Below are 12224 nucleotides of genomic sequence, written 5' to 3'. Positions count from 1 at the left end.
TTATTCACAAATGCATCTTTTTTTTTATTTCCTTTAAACCATAGTGATAAGACTTAGCTATGGATTTCTTTGGGTTTAGTAGACTTTGTAACAACCTTGACATTTCAAAAATGCTTTTAATAGGTTTAATGGATAAAATATGCAAGGTCACTTAGACATTTTGGGTGAGATCTTCAGCCGGTGTATATTGATATATCTCTGAAGTAAATTGTTATTATTAATATTAATAGTTTGACATCACCTAGAGGCTGAAGTTGGGAACCCTTTGTGCTAGACACTGTACCAGCATATATTGATAGACAGAGTAAAGGTAGCCCACTCCTTCTGGGTGGAATGGAGAGAAAGGTGACCAGTTGCCCAAGAATATAATCTTGAGAGGTTTCTCAAAATCTCGGAGTGGTGACAGTGGTAGCTGAAGAAGGCGAGGGAGATAAGTTTAAAAGTCTATTTTTTCTTTTCCCTCTCCTTGGCTAACACTAACCTACCCTCCTCACACCCGACCCCGACTGTTGACTGAGTATTTTTGCTTGGTTTATTCACCCCTTTTCCTTTTCCAGCACTGATTTTTTTTTAACTTCACATCTGTTTACACTTCCTCCTGAAACCAGAATGACTGTGCCAAGAGCAGTATATTAGGCTCTGAAACTATAGAGGTCAAAAATAAGGAGACCAAGATTAGTAAGCAGTAGGGTGACCAGATGAGGGGAAGAAAATATCGGGACAAATGGGGGGGAGTACCCACTGACTGAGCAAAAAAAAAACAGTGCTGCCGGCGGATATCGGGACAAAATGCATCCCGACCAAAGATCGGTCGGGACGCGGGACAGACACTGAAATATTGGGACGGTCCTGATTTTATCAGGACGTCTGGTCACCCTAGTAAGCAGTGATTAACCCATTGATGACAGAGCCAATAGCCATCTCATGATCTCTGAACAGATGGAAGAGACTGCCCTTGGCTAAGGATAACTTTGGTTAAATACTGAAATTAAGAGCCATATTTATTTGTTTTGGTTTCCCTGTGCTTACTTTTCAGTGTGGTTGCCAAAAATATACTACAAATTATTCAAATGAGTTGTGTACTATGTTGACCAAAATATTACCGTGTAATAGAGCTGCATGCCATGCCAATCTAGTCTAAGTTAATCAGAAACTACAGGTGGTTGAATAATGCATTGCATACACTACTGGTTGGTCTTTATTTTACATTGAATATTATTCATGCATAAGTGTTTTCTTTATTAAGACAGCTCTTCCAGAAACCATTGTTTCCATAGGAAGCAGATGCAACCAGAAGTATTAACTCAGAGTGATGAAAGACCTCATTAGAATACGATAATACTGCAGCTTTACTTACAATAGTATTCTCTTGTTATTCACTTAACATTACTTTATGCAGATACTCAATTCTCTTTCCTCCCTCTCCGTAGATTACTGGAGCAGTAACTCATACAAAGTGTATACAGAGCTTTAAACACATTTAACAAGACTGGAGAATATATAGTCCTTAATCAGAGCTGCAGCAGAACAGTGGGTGAGACTGAAGGTGAACTTGCAATACCTACAAACGCAGGAGATCAAGTTAAGGACAAAGCTAAGTCTGATTAAGTACAATTTCACCCTCTGCTCTCAATTTTCTTGCTACTGGGGGGGGTGGGGGCGGTATACTCAGGTTTTTAGTTATTTTTATTTAACTTTCTCTGTATTTTTCCTTCATTGTTCTTACCTCTTAAAATGTATCAGCAACCAGATAATTTTTGTACTCAACATTGCAAATGTTTTTTGTATTTATAGAAGATATATAAAAACATGTTTTGGCACATGCAGTAAAGACCAGGTCCTGGCAACCACTAAAACTATATTATTGGTTTAGTGATTGCTTTGTGCTTTGAAGACCTTGCGAGAGAGATGCCCTGATCCCACAAAAAGTTGCTGAAGAAGGAACGCTATCTGTCTCTGAAGGCAGCAAAGGTAAATAAGGGTCGGGAAGTACTTAAATCCAATGAGAGAAATGGGGCTGTTCTCCTTGGAGGTTCTCCTTGTGAAACTGTTGATATTGACTTTTTATATTTAACAATGATGGTATTAGGAATCTGGTTTGCAAAGTCATCCAGTCAGGGAGTAGAAATTATACAATGTACCATTCACCCAGAATGAATATTAAATTTAAAATATCAAGTACTAAGAGCAAGTATGAACAGCAGATGAAAACTCAGAGGGCCAAATATTTTTCATAAAATTATTAACAATTATACTCATATTGGTCAAATTCATGATTGGTTTATGGACAATTTGTGTACAAAAATGGGGCCACACCTGACAAAAAAAAAGTATGCAAATATTTGTTTAACCAGGTCTGGTATTTATAAAACTACACATCTATTGGAGCATTCAAATGTGGGACTCTGATGTCCTGTTAAGTAATATTTTTTGGATAGATAACTGAAATATCATATGTTGTCTTAATCACCAGCATAGAAAAGATGGGTGAGTCTATTTTATATTCAGCTTGGTTATAAATTGTAATGACAATCCTGAAATGCTTTGTTATGGTGTTACATTTAAAAATTGTGTGAAGAGAGCCAAATTCATCCAAAGGTGTGAAACACCTTCCAAATGGCACCGTGGCTCTATTATACATACTCAAAGACTCTGAGGGAAAAAAAGTTTAAACTTCATAAAATATGGAAAGTTTGTGATATTGGCTCAAGTAGAAAAATACAACTGCCCAAGTACCAATGTGAAATATCACTTTGTGTTACATTTATGTACAATCTAGTAGTAGAGACACTAGGGTAAAAGGACAAGTTATTCATGGATAGAGTGGACGGTAGAGAAGAAAAAATAATATGCCTTATGACAACAAGAGAAGACAAGAACAAAAAACAATCAAGTTGTGGTGACGAGTGATTTCAGTTTTCCAATATAAACTGGAAAACTTCTGAAAAGCTTGACACAATGAAAAATAAAATTATGGATGAAATACAGAATTATTGACCTACTATGTCAGAAACCCTAATACGACTAGTCCTATCCTATTTTGGAGAAAATGTGCAGTTAGTAGTTTAGAAAAAGCAGCACTACGTGGTTCAAGTGACCTCATGATTAAATTCAATAAATTTAGAACACTGAACAAAATGCCATATCAAACAATTATATGAATTCTCAAAGGTTTACTCTAAAGGCATATGGAAAAGGAACTGGGGAATAACAATAGAAGACACCTCAGCTCAAGAGGAAAGGTTTTGCTGGCATTTCTATGATGTTGCCCTTGGAGAATGAAGGTAATATTGGTAAACTTTGAATGTGGCTGTGTGAAGTTACCTCCTCTCCTTTGATATTTAATTTAAAAGTCTAAAGAAGATATAGTTAGCTATTTTTCATTGTTGTTGTTTTCCCTTTAACTGCCACTAATTATGACATACGCAGTGTCAGTTTTTAATATGTTAATATATTTGTATGGACAACACAAATTACATTGGAGAAGATTATAGACATTTTGTCAGTTAAGTTGGGGAGGGGGCAGTTGGGGCATCTGAGGAGGTCTGAGGAAATATGGATTGTGGAATGGGTGCATTAACAAGATGTTTCTGCTAAAATGTTCAGCACTGAAATTGTTAACAGTGATGTTGAAATTGTCACCGTTAGATTTTAGACTTGGCAACCTATTGAGGTAAATTCACACTTCTCAGAGGTATTGTTTCTAGGCCTGGTTTGATATGAATAATTGGATATGGGCAAGGCCTCATTTATTGAGAGACAGGATTATGGAGGTAAATTAATCATCAGTCTGGAAACAGAATAACTGTACTAGCTAAAGTAAAGGAAAACCCCCAGGAAACCATTTACAATGGACAAGAGAACAATGGAGAAGATACGCCTGGAATGTAAGATGAGGTAAAAAGTATGTTGTTGGTGGACAGTGAAGCTGTCACAAAAATTAACAGCAAAAATATTGTTAAATACATCAGAAGCATGAAGCCTGCCTGTAGTGGGGAGCCCCCCCACTCCAGACGAAAAAGGGTTAAAGTCAGCCCTGGGAGAAGGTTGTGGGTGAGAGCTGCTAAGCTGGGCTGACTGTGGAAGTGGCTGCAGCTGGGCCACGCCCCAATCAGGCCACAGCTAGCCTGTATAAAAAGACTGTGAGCCAGAAGTCCAAGAAGGCTCTCTCTCCAGTTTGGGAGAGAGCAGGGCCTGGTTGCCTGTGAAAACGGTACTGGGAGTGAAGCAGAGCTGGGGAGAGCCAGAGGAGCAGGGGAGCTCCAGGCTGGCAACTCCCCAGGCTGCAGGTCCTGGTCCAAGGTCCATAGAGGTACTGGGAGGCAGAGAAAGGCAGCAGGTCCAAACCTCCTTGCCTATGATGAGTGCTTTTACACTACAGTCTGCCCCAGGGAGTGGGGACCTGGTGATGACTGGCAGTAGCCCAGACTGAGGCAAGATGGGGCTTAGAGGGCTGGGGGGGGGTTCCAGAGAGGGGAGACCCATAGAAACTGGTGGGGGTATTGCCAGGGGGCAGCCCCAGGGTAAAGGGACACCGGGGTCCGGGAGGGACATGGGGCCAGCTACAAGTGGGACACCAGCCCTGCAGAGGGCGCTCTGAGGCTGGAAAAGAGCTAATTCCCTGAGATGACAAGCAGGTGGCACCGCAGGTGTGAGTCCCGCACCTTTACTGGGGCCACTAGATGATAAAGGTGCTGAAGGAGCACTCAGAGAAGATAAGGCCATTGCACAGAAGACTGTTTGGCATCAGTCTTCACTGCAGAGGATGTGAGGGAGATTCCCACACGTGAACTATTCTTTCTAGGTGACAAATCTGAGGAACTGTCCCAGACAAAGATGTCAGTAGAGAAAGTTTTGGAACAAATTGATAATTTAAACAGTATTAAGTCACTAGGACCAGATGGTATTCACCCAAGAGTTCTGAAGGAATGCAAAAATGAAATTACAGAACTACTACTAACTGTGGTATGTAACTATTGCTTAAATCAGCCTTTGTACTAGATGATTGGAGGATTGCTAATGTGATACCGATTTTGAAAAAGGCTCCAGAGGTGACCCTGACAAGCCTAACTTCAGTACCAGGCAAATTGGTTGAAATGACAGTAAATAATAGAATGATTGGACACATAGATGAATGCTATCTGTTGGGGAAGAGTCAATGTGGCATTTGTAAAGGGAAATGATGCATCAGCAATCTGTTAGAATTCTTTCAGGATGACAAAAATCATGTGGGTAAGGGTGAGCCAGTAGATATAGAGTATTTAGACTTAAAGTCTTTGACAAGTCCCACACTAAACACTTTAAAGGAAAGTAAGAAGTCGTGGGATAACAGTGACGGTCTTCTCATGGATTAATAACTGGTTAAAAGATAGGGAACAAAGGGTAGGAATAAAAGGTCAGTTTTCACAGTGAAGAGAGGTAAATAGTGGAGTCTGACAAGGATATGTACTGGGACCAGCACCATTTACTCCTTTTTCCAGATCATGTATGAATGTGTTAAACAGTGAGGGAACAGTTTTTGGATGATACAAAATTAATCAGGATAGTTAAGGCAAAGCAGACTGCAAGGAGTTACAAAGGGATCCCACGCAGCTGGGTGACTGGGCAACAAAATGGCAGATGGAAGTCAATGTTTATAAATGCAAAGTAATGCATATTGGAAAACATAATTCCAACTATACATACAAAATGATGGGGTCTAAATTAGCTGTTATCACTCAAGAACGATCTTGGAGTCATTGTGGATAGTTCTCTGAAAACATCTGCTCAATGTGCAGTGACTGTCAAAAAGGCTAACAGCAGGTTAGGAACCATCAGGGGAGGGATAGATAAGACAGAAAACATAATGCCACAATATAACTCCATCGTACATCCTCATCTTGAGTACTGCATGCAGCTCTGGTTTCTCCATCTCAAAAAATATTAGAATTGGGAAAAGTACAGAGAAGGACAACAAAAATGAGCAGAGATATGGAAGAGCTTCCCTATGAGGAGAGATTATGAAGACTGTGACTGCTCAGCCGGGAACAGAGATGACTCAGTGAAAATAAAGGTCTATAAAATCATGAACGGTGTGGAGAAAGTGAATAGGGAATTGTTATTTATCCCTTTGCAAAACACACACATCAGAGCTCTTCCAATGAAATCAGTAGGCAGCAAGTTTAAAATAAAACAAAAGAAAGTACTTCTTCACACAACACAACCTGTGTACCTTGTGTAGGCCAAAAGTTTAACTGGGTTCAAAAAAGAATTAGATAAGTTCAAAGAGAATAGGTTCATCATTAGCTATTAGCCAAGATGGTTAGGGACACAACTCCGAGCACTGGGTATTTTTAAACCTCTGACTGGTAGAAGCTGGAACTAGATGACAATAAATTGCCCTGTTCTGATCACTCCCTCTGAAGCATTTGGCACTGGTCAGTGCTGGGAAACAGGATATTGGGCTAGTTGGACCATTGTCTCACACAGTATGGCCTTTCTTATGTTATGATTGGTGCCTACAAAGTGACCAAAACAATCACGAATCATGTATGTACAGTATAGTAATTATAATGTGTACATCACATAAAAGAAGAGATTTGCTGTGTAACTTTGGATGTGCAGTATGGGGCCCTGGACAGATGCCCTACTTGCTACCCCTTAATGCTGGCCCTGGCTTTTAATCTACTGGATATGCAGAAAAATAGTTGCTAGGGCACAGGTAGGCCATGGAGTTTTTAATAGCATGTTGTGAGGTGTGTATGTGGTGGGGGGGTGGCAGCTCAGAAAGAAAAAGGTTGAAAATCTCTGCTTTAAGCTGTCTCTGACTTACAAAAATAACAGAGCATTGGTTTGCATTCATTCACAGTTTCATGTTTTTTTTTTTGCCACTGTCAGAGTAAAACATAACTTGAAATGAAAGCTTGGATTTTGAACCACATTTTTATGGCAAGGGGTGGATTCTGTAGCAAATTGTATGACCAGAGAATAGCAGAATGTATGGGGACCTGATAAGTTTTGTAAAAGTTCAGATTGTTCCCCAAACCTATTGCTTCATTTATTGCATTGTAGGCCAGTATTGTTAAAAGGAATATAATGCATTTTGGCAGCATCAGAGAAAGTATTTCACGTGTTAAAGCTTTTCTGTTCTTTGCCTATATAGGAAATAGTACAAGTGTTTATGAAGAATTAGACAAGTCATTCAAAACAGTATATGCTGAAGTCAGTTCCGTTTTTATACTTTTTTTATTCACCTTCAATGAATATTTGAGCATTTTTTATTAAAAAAAGATCTGCACGAAGTGTCAGTGTGATGGATACTAATACAAAATGAGTATTTACATTAAAAATGTTTGCACTGTTATTTTGATATCGGTTGGAAAGCCATCACATCAGAGAGCAGACACATTATGCTTTGTAGCTGGTAACATAAATCACAAAAAGGAACTTATGAACAGCAAATTTACTAAGGAATAGTCACAGGCCCAAATCTTCAACTGATATAAATTGACGTACCTTCCACTGACTTCAATGGAATTGGCATTTACACTGACTGAGAATCTCACCCCTACTGAATAGCTCACAAGCAGTCAATTATGTGAACTATTTTTGACAAACCATTCATCACCTAATTTTCAATAATTAAGAAATTCATAAGTTAAAACTTGTAAATAATAAATGGATTTAGCCTATTTCCATTAAATATATTACATGGTGTCACTGGCTTACCCAGTTCTAGATATGACTAATGTGAATGGAATGCATTGATTAATTAATTTGTATTATCAAGTAAATATTAGTTAAATGAAGAACTTGGTTTAAAAAGAATTCAAAAGGATTTTGATGTGATATGTTACTTTGATTTGACAAATTAAAGTTTAAATACAGACTATTAATATAAAATAACTCACTTTGGCAGCAAGTGCAAAAATATTCTAAATTGGATCTAAGTATAGCACAAACACCTTGAAATGAATGTGGCAGTAATAGCAGAATTGCAATGAAACCAAGGGCTAGTAAAAGGAATGCAAAGTGTCAAGATACACATAGTGAAAAAAACAAGTTTTGGAAAAAAATGTGTTGAGTACTTATAAAATGAAAGGACAGACCTCGGCTCTGTTTGTTCAGACTCTTCTTTTCCTCCTCCCCCTGTTTTTCATGATTAAATGAAATGTTCAATGAGTAAAATGAATCTGAATTCTAAAGGAAAACTAGTGGGAGAAAAGGGGAGCACTCAAAATCCTTAAAAATGCAGATAAAATCTTCGTAACCTGTTGCCACTGCAATACACTTTTATGTCACGAAGAAAAGGCAGAACTAGTAATTACTTACTGTGAAGTGAGAATAAGTAAATTGCAAAATGACTGAGTGCATGAAACACATTACTGACCTTAATCTGAGCAAATCCCATTTTTCCATCATTAGCAGACAAACAAAATCAGCATTTTCCGGCTGGCATTTTTAACTGTAAAATAGCACACAGGCACACAGAGGTGTTAGAATAAATTCCTTAATACTTCTGAGGCACTTTTACTATAGAGGTAAGGGCCACATACGTAGTACTGCGTGAATAATTTTTCATTTTGCTGGCAGTCCTGAAAAATAAACAAAAAATCAAGCAGGTAGAGACAAAGAGTGGCTAAAAGAGGAGGGAACCGAGCACAAGATAAAAGCTCAATGGAAAATTGAGAAAAGAGTAGGGGAGGGAAAAGAAAAGGCACAGAATGTATTTTATTCAAGAGGAAGGAGAATGTCAGGAATAAGGCTCAGGTTGGAGGAGATGGGGAAAAATGGGAAGATCATTGGTTTGAAAGAACAGATGGAGAGGAATGAGAGAATTTATTATACCAGTGTCTGAATTACTTCATTATCTCTAAGCATGTGATTTAATGAAGGGATTTGTACACAGATTGCATCTAGAAAAATATTTTAAAATTAGGAAAAAAATAGGAGTCTGAATGTAACTGAATTAGCATTCAATAATACAGTGGAACTTCATGCTACCTCTAAAATAATAATCACAATGGATATTAAGAAGTACCTTGGGGATGTGTGGCTTATTGGTTTGCTTATTGTTAGAATTCTTGGCAGGGATTCTTCAAAGAAGCCTAAGGGAGATGGGTAAACAAATCCCACTGACATTCAGTGGGAACTGACAGCATAATACTCTCAGGCTACTTTGAAAACCCAAGCCCTTTTCTGTACCCAAATCAATATCAGCAGCTAAAAAAGTTCCTGCCTGAAACACTGTTTTGGAATTCCAGCAATTATGTGCAAGGGCTTTCTGGCTGCTTTTTGACAGTGTATTTGTACGGTAGCTCTCAGCATAACAGATTGAGAAGTTCTCTACTCATTCCATTTGCAGCTTAATATCTGGAATGGCTAAAGGACGGCACATTCTGAGTGCCACATACACAGTGCAAGCTGAACATATGTAATGCCATATGGTCTTTCAAGGGTGATGGACTTTCTTATTAGAGAAACTACTATGGGTAATATCTGTGAATTGGTGTACATTCCATTCTATTGTGTCATCAAAACAAACTAAAATAAAAATAATCAAAATATAATGTTACATTTATGAGTCTGTAGAACAGTTTGTAGTGGCTGTGATCAAGCATGTAAAGGCTAACAAATTAGAAGTCTAGATAGAGCACATATTGTTACATTCTCTATACCCTGGCAACCTTGAGGTGAATGGCAAATTCATGCTCTTATTCTGTAGAAAATAAGAGATGGCTTGTTCTCAGGGTTTTCTTATGATGAACTTTATAGGCAGAATGCCACCCCAGAGCACACGTTGTCCCCCTCTAGAAGATTATAATACAACCATTATCCTGGCCTCCTCAAAGGTAGCCTCCTAAGGTTTCAGGCTCCCAATTGTCATCTCTCTTGGGTGTAAACCTGGGTCTCTCTCCCAGATTGGGGATTTCGGCTTACAGTCCAGTCCGTCTGTACCTCACTGTGGTATCCCCAGAGCTCTAATTGGATTCAGGCATCTGTGGTTAACTATTAGCCTATACAGCAAGGTTATCAACCAGCCTTCACAAAGCAAAATACGTGTATTCTTAAGGTAAAAGCATGACAGAGAAAACATATGCAAGAATAAAAGTTTGTATAGCCATGCCAAAAGCTTAGCAGAGATCATCTATCAGCCTCATGGGGCCCTTTCCAACCCTTCCACAAAAGTTGAGGCCCTCCTTAGACAGAAGGTCCTGTCTGTTTGCTGGATCAGAAAATAGGCCCCGAGTCTGTTTAAAAGCAACTTTTTTATGCCAAAAGCCCTTTCTTTGTCTGTTGGTCTCTGGAAAACTGAGTCTGAATGAGTATATGCAAACCTCCCAAGGGGGCAGTATCTCTCTGGAAGTATTTACAACTTGATTGATTCACTTTAATCACCCCCACACAAACTGTTTTTAGTTCCTGAAGGAGCTGTGGTAACCCTCCCAACTAGTCACAGTGATACCTAAACCATTCATAAACTTAACATAATATGCACCCCCAAAGATACTATATGCAGCTGCAATATCCATCACAATAATCTTCCCATTTCCCACTTTGTTATTATACCATAAAATATTTGTTATTATCCCATATATCATAAAATACCATATACCATAAAATATATTGTATGTGCATTGCTGAACTAAATTTAGCTATTTGTAACTGCTTGATTTTTTTTTAGTGTTTGAGCTTGCACTTTTGCATTTGACTAACTTTCCATTTCTGCTAGTTGTATTTAATATTCTATTTGTGTTTTCCATTTTGCTTCTTCTAATATATGTACCTCTGCTAACATTACTACTAATGACTTTCTCTCCTTTTCATCAATAAAACAAATATGCTCTAAAGTGACAGTCAGATCATGTGCTAAAAACCAATTCAATGTTTATAAGACAATATAAAGTAGACAGGAAATTTGTTCATGACCAGCAGTTGCAGCATCAGTTCACAAGGTAGAGGTGGGGGGTGGGAGAGGGAAAGACGTCTTTCTTTCTTTGTTTATAGAAAGATATTTTTTCAGTTGCTGGAGTGTAAAAAGTCATATTACCATAAGCCATAATAGGTTCATTTTGCTGTAATAGTTATACCAAAAATGCATGAAAAACTGAAACACAAGATAACAGAAGTATTTTGATAGGCAGAATGAAATAGGCCCATTGAGATGTGAGCTTATCCTCCAACAGTTTATTTCATGACCAGAGATTATTTATAATAGAAGTATTTGTGTGAGGAGCTTTGGCAAAAACCTGTGTGCACCGACAACTGAAAAAGCAGTGTAAATGACTAGCTGGGTCTAGGGGATGTGCATGGATATCTGAAAATTTATCTAGGTACCTGTACAGTTTGCCCTCATCAATTTAATATCTGAATGCCTCCAAGTACTAAAACATAAAAACGATATGGGGAGTGAAAATGCTGAGTTTGTTTTTGACAATGAAGCTGTGTCTTTCAAAAGAATAATACCGTATTTTCCGGCGTATAAGACGACTGGGCGTATAAGACGACCCCCAACTTTTCCAGTTAAAATATAGAGTTTGGGATATACTCGCTGTATAAGACTACCCCTCTTCCAACGCACACCAAAAAAAAATTAAAAAACATCAGATTTGATTTCAATATGGTAATTTTAATTCAAATGCTTATGACATGCAGGTACTTAGCAGGAAAACTGTCACTTATAAACATAAGGCTGTTTGTCATCAAACATGTAAACATAAAACAGTGCAAGTGGATTAAACTTTTCCTAATTCAGGCTAAAGCTGAAAGGAAGGATAAGACAATAAACCCATGGGAGCTGCCATGCTATTTGTTTTCTAAGCTGTCAACCAAACTGGAACTGATGATGATAGGAGGAAGATAACAAACAAGAGAGAGAGAGCAAGTGCCGGGCAAGTCCCTGGCGAGTTAGCAACGCCCATCATAACTGCAAGCTATGGTATTTTTACAGGTTTTGCCTCTTCTTAATGCACACTTACCCCTTGGCATACTCTTTAATGCTTTTTCATTTGCTTTCCAGTCCCGAACCATCTTTTCTGTTACTCCATATTGTCTTGCAGCAGCGCAGTTATTATGTTCCATGGCAAAGTTTACAACTTTAAGTTTGAAACTGGCTTCATATTTCTTTCTTCTTGCTGGTGGAGCCATGATGGGGTTTTGACTGTTGGACATTTGTATACTGTACTGTATGTACTGGTGCTATACTGTATGAACAGGTACAGATACTGGTGCTGTACTGTATGTGG

The 12224-nt window shown here is 38.4% G+C and overlaps 1 long non-coding RNA gene across 2 annotated transcripts in view; it reads left to right on the top strand.

Moving 5' to 3' along the window:
• Nucleotides 1-12224, top strand: part of LOC135983630 (uncharacterized) — a 206118-nt gene that overhangs the window by 190114 nt on the left and 3780 nt on the right. Inside the window, exons 4-6 of one of the 2 annotated variants that reach the window (XR_010601352.1) lie at nucleotides 1431-1581; nucleotides 1795-1971; nucleotides 3172-3284. This is a non-coding gene — a long non-coding RNA (uncharacterized LOC135983630). Of the gene's footprint in view, nucleotides 1-1430; nucleotides 1972-3171; nucleotides 3285-12224 lie in introns of both variants that reach the window. The other variant, XR_010601351.1, reaches the window with a different exon arrangement.

The sequence above is a fragment of the Chrysemys picta genome, chromosome 5, assembly GCF_011386835.1.
Source record: "Chrysemys picta bellii isolate R12L10 chromosome 5, ASM1138683v2, whole genome shotgun sequence".
Classification (NCBI taxonomy): Eukaryota; Metazoa; Chordata; order Testudines; family Emydidae; genus Chrysemys; species Chrysemys picta.
The sequence above is the reverse complement of the archived record's forward strand: the minus strand, read 5'-3'. Positions and strand labels throughout refer to the sequence as shown.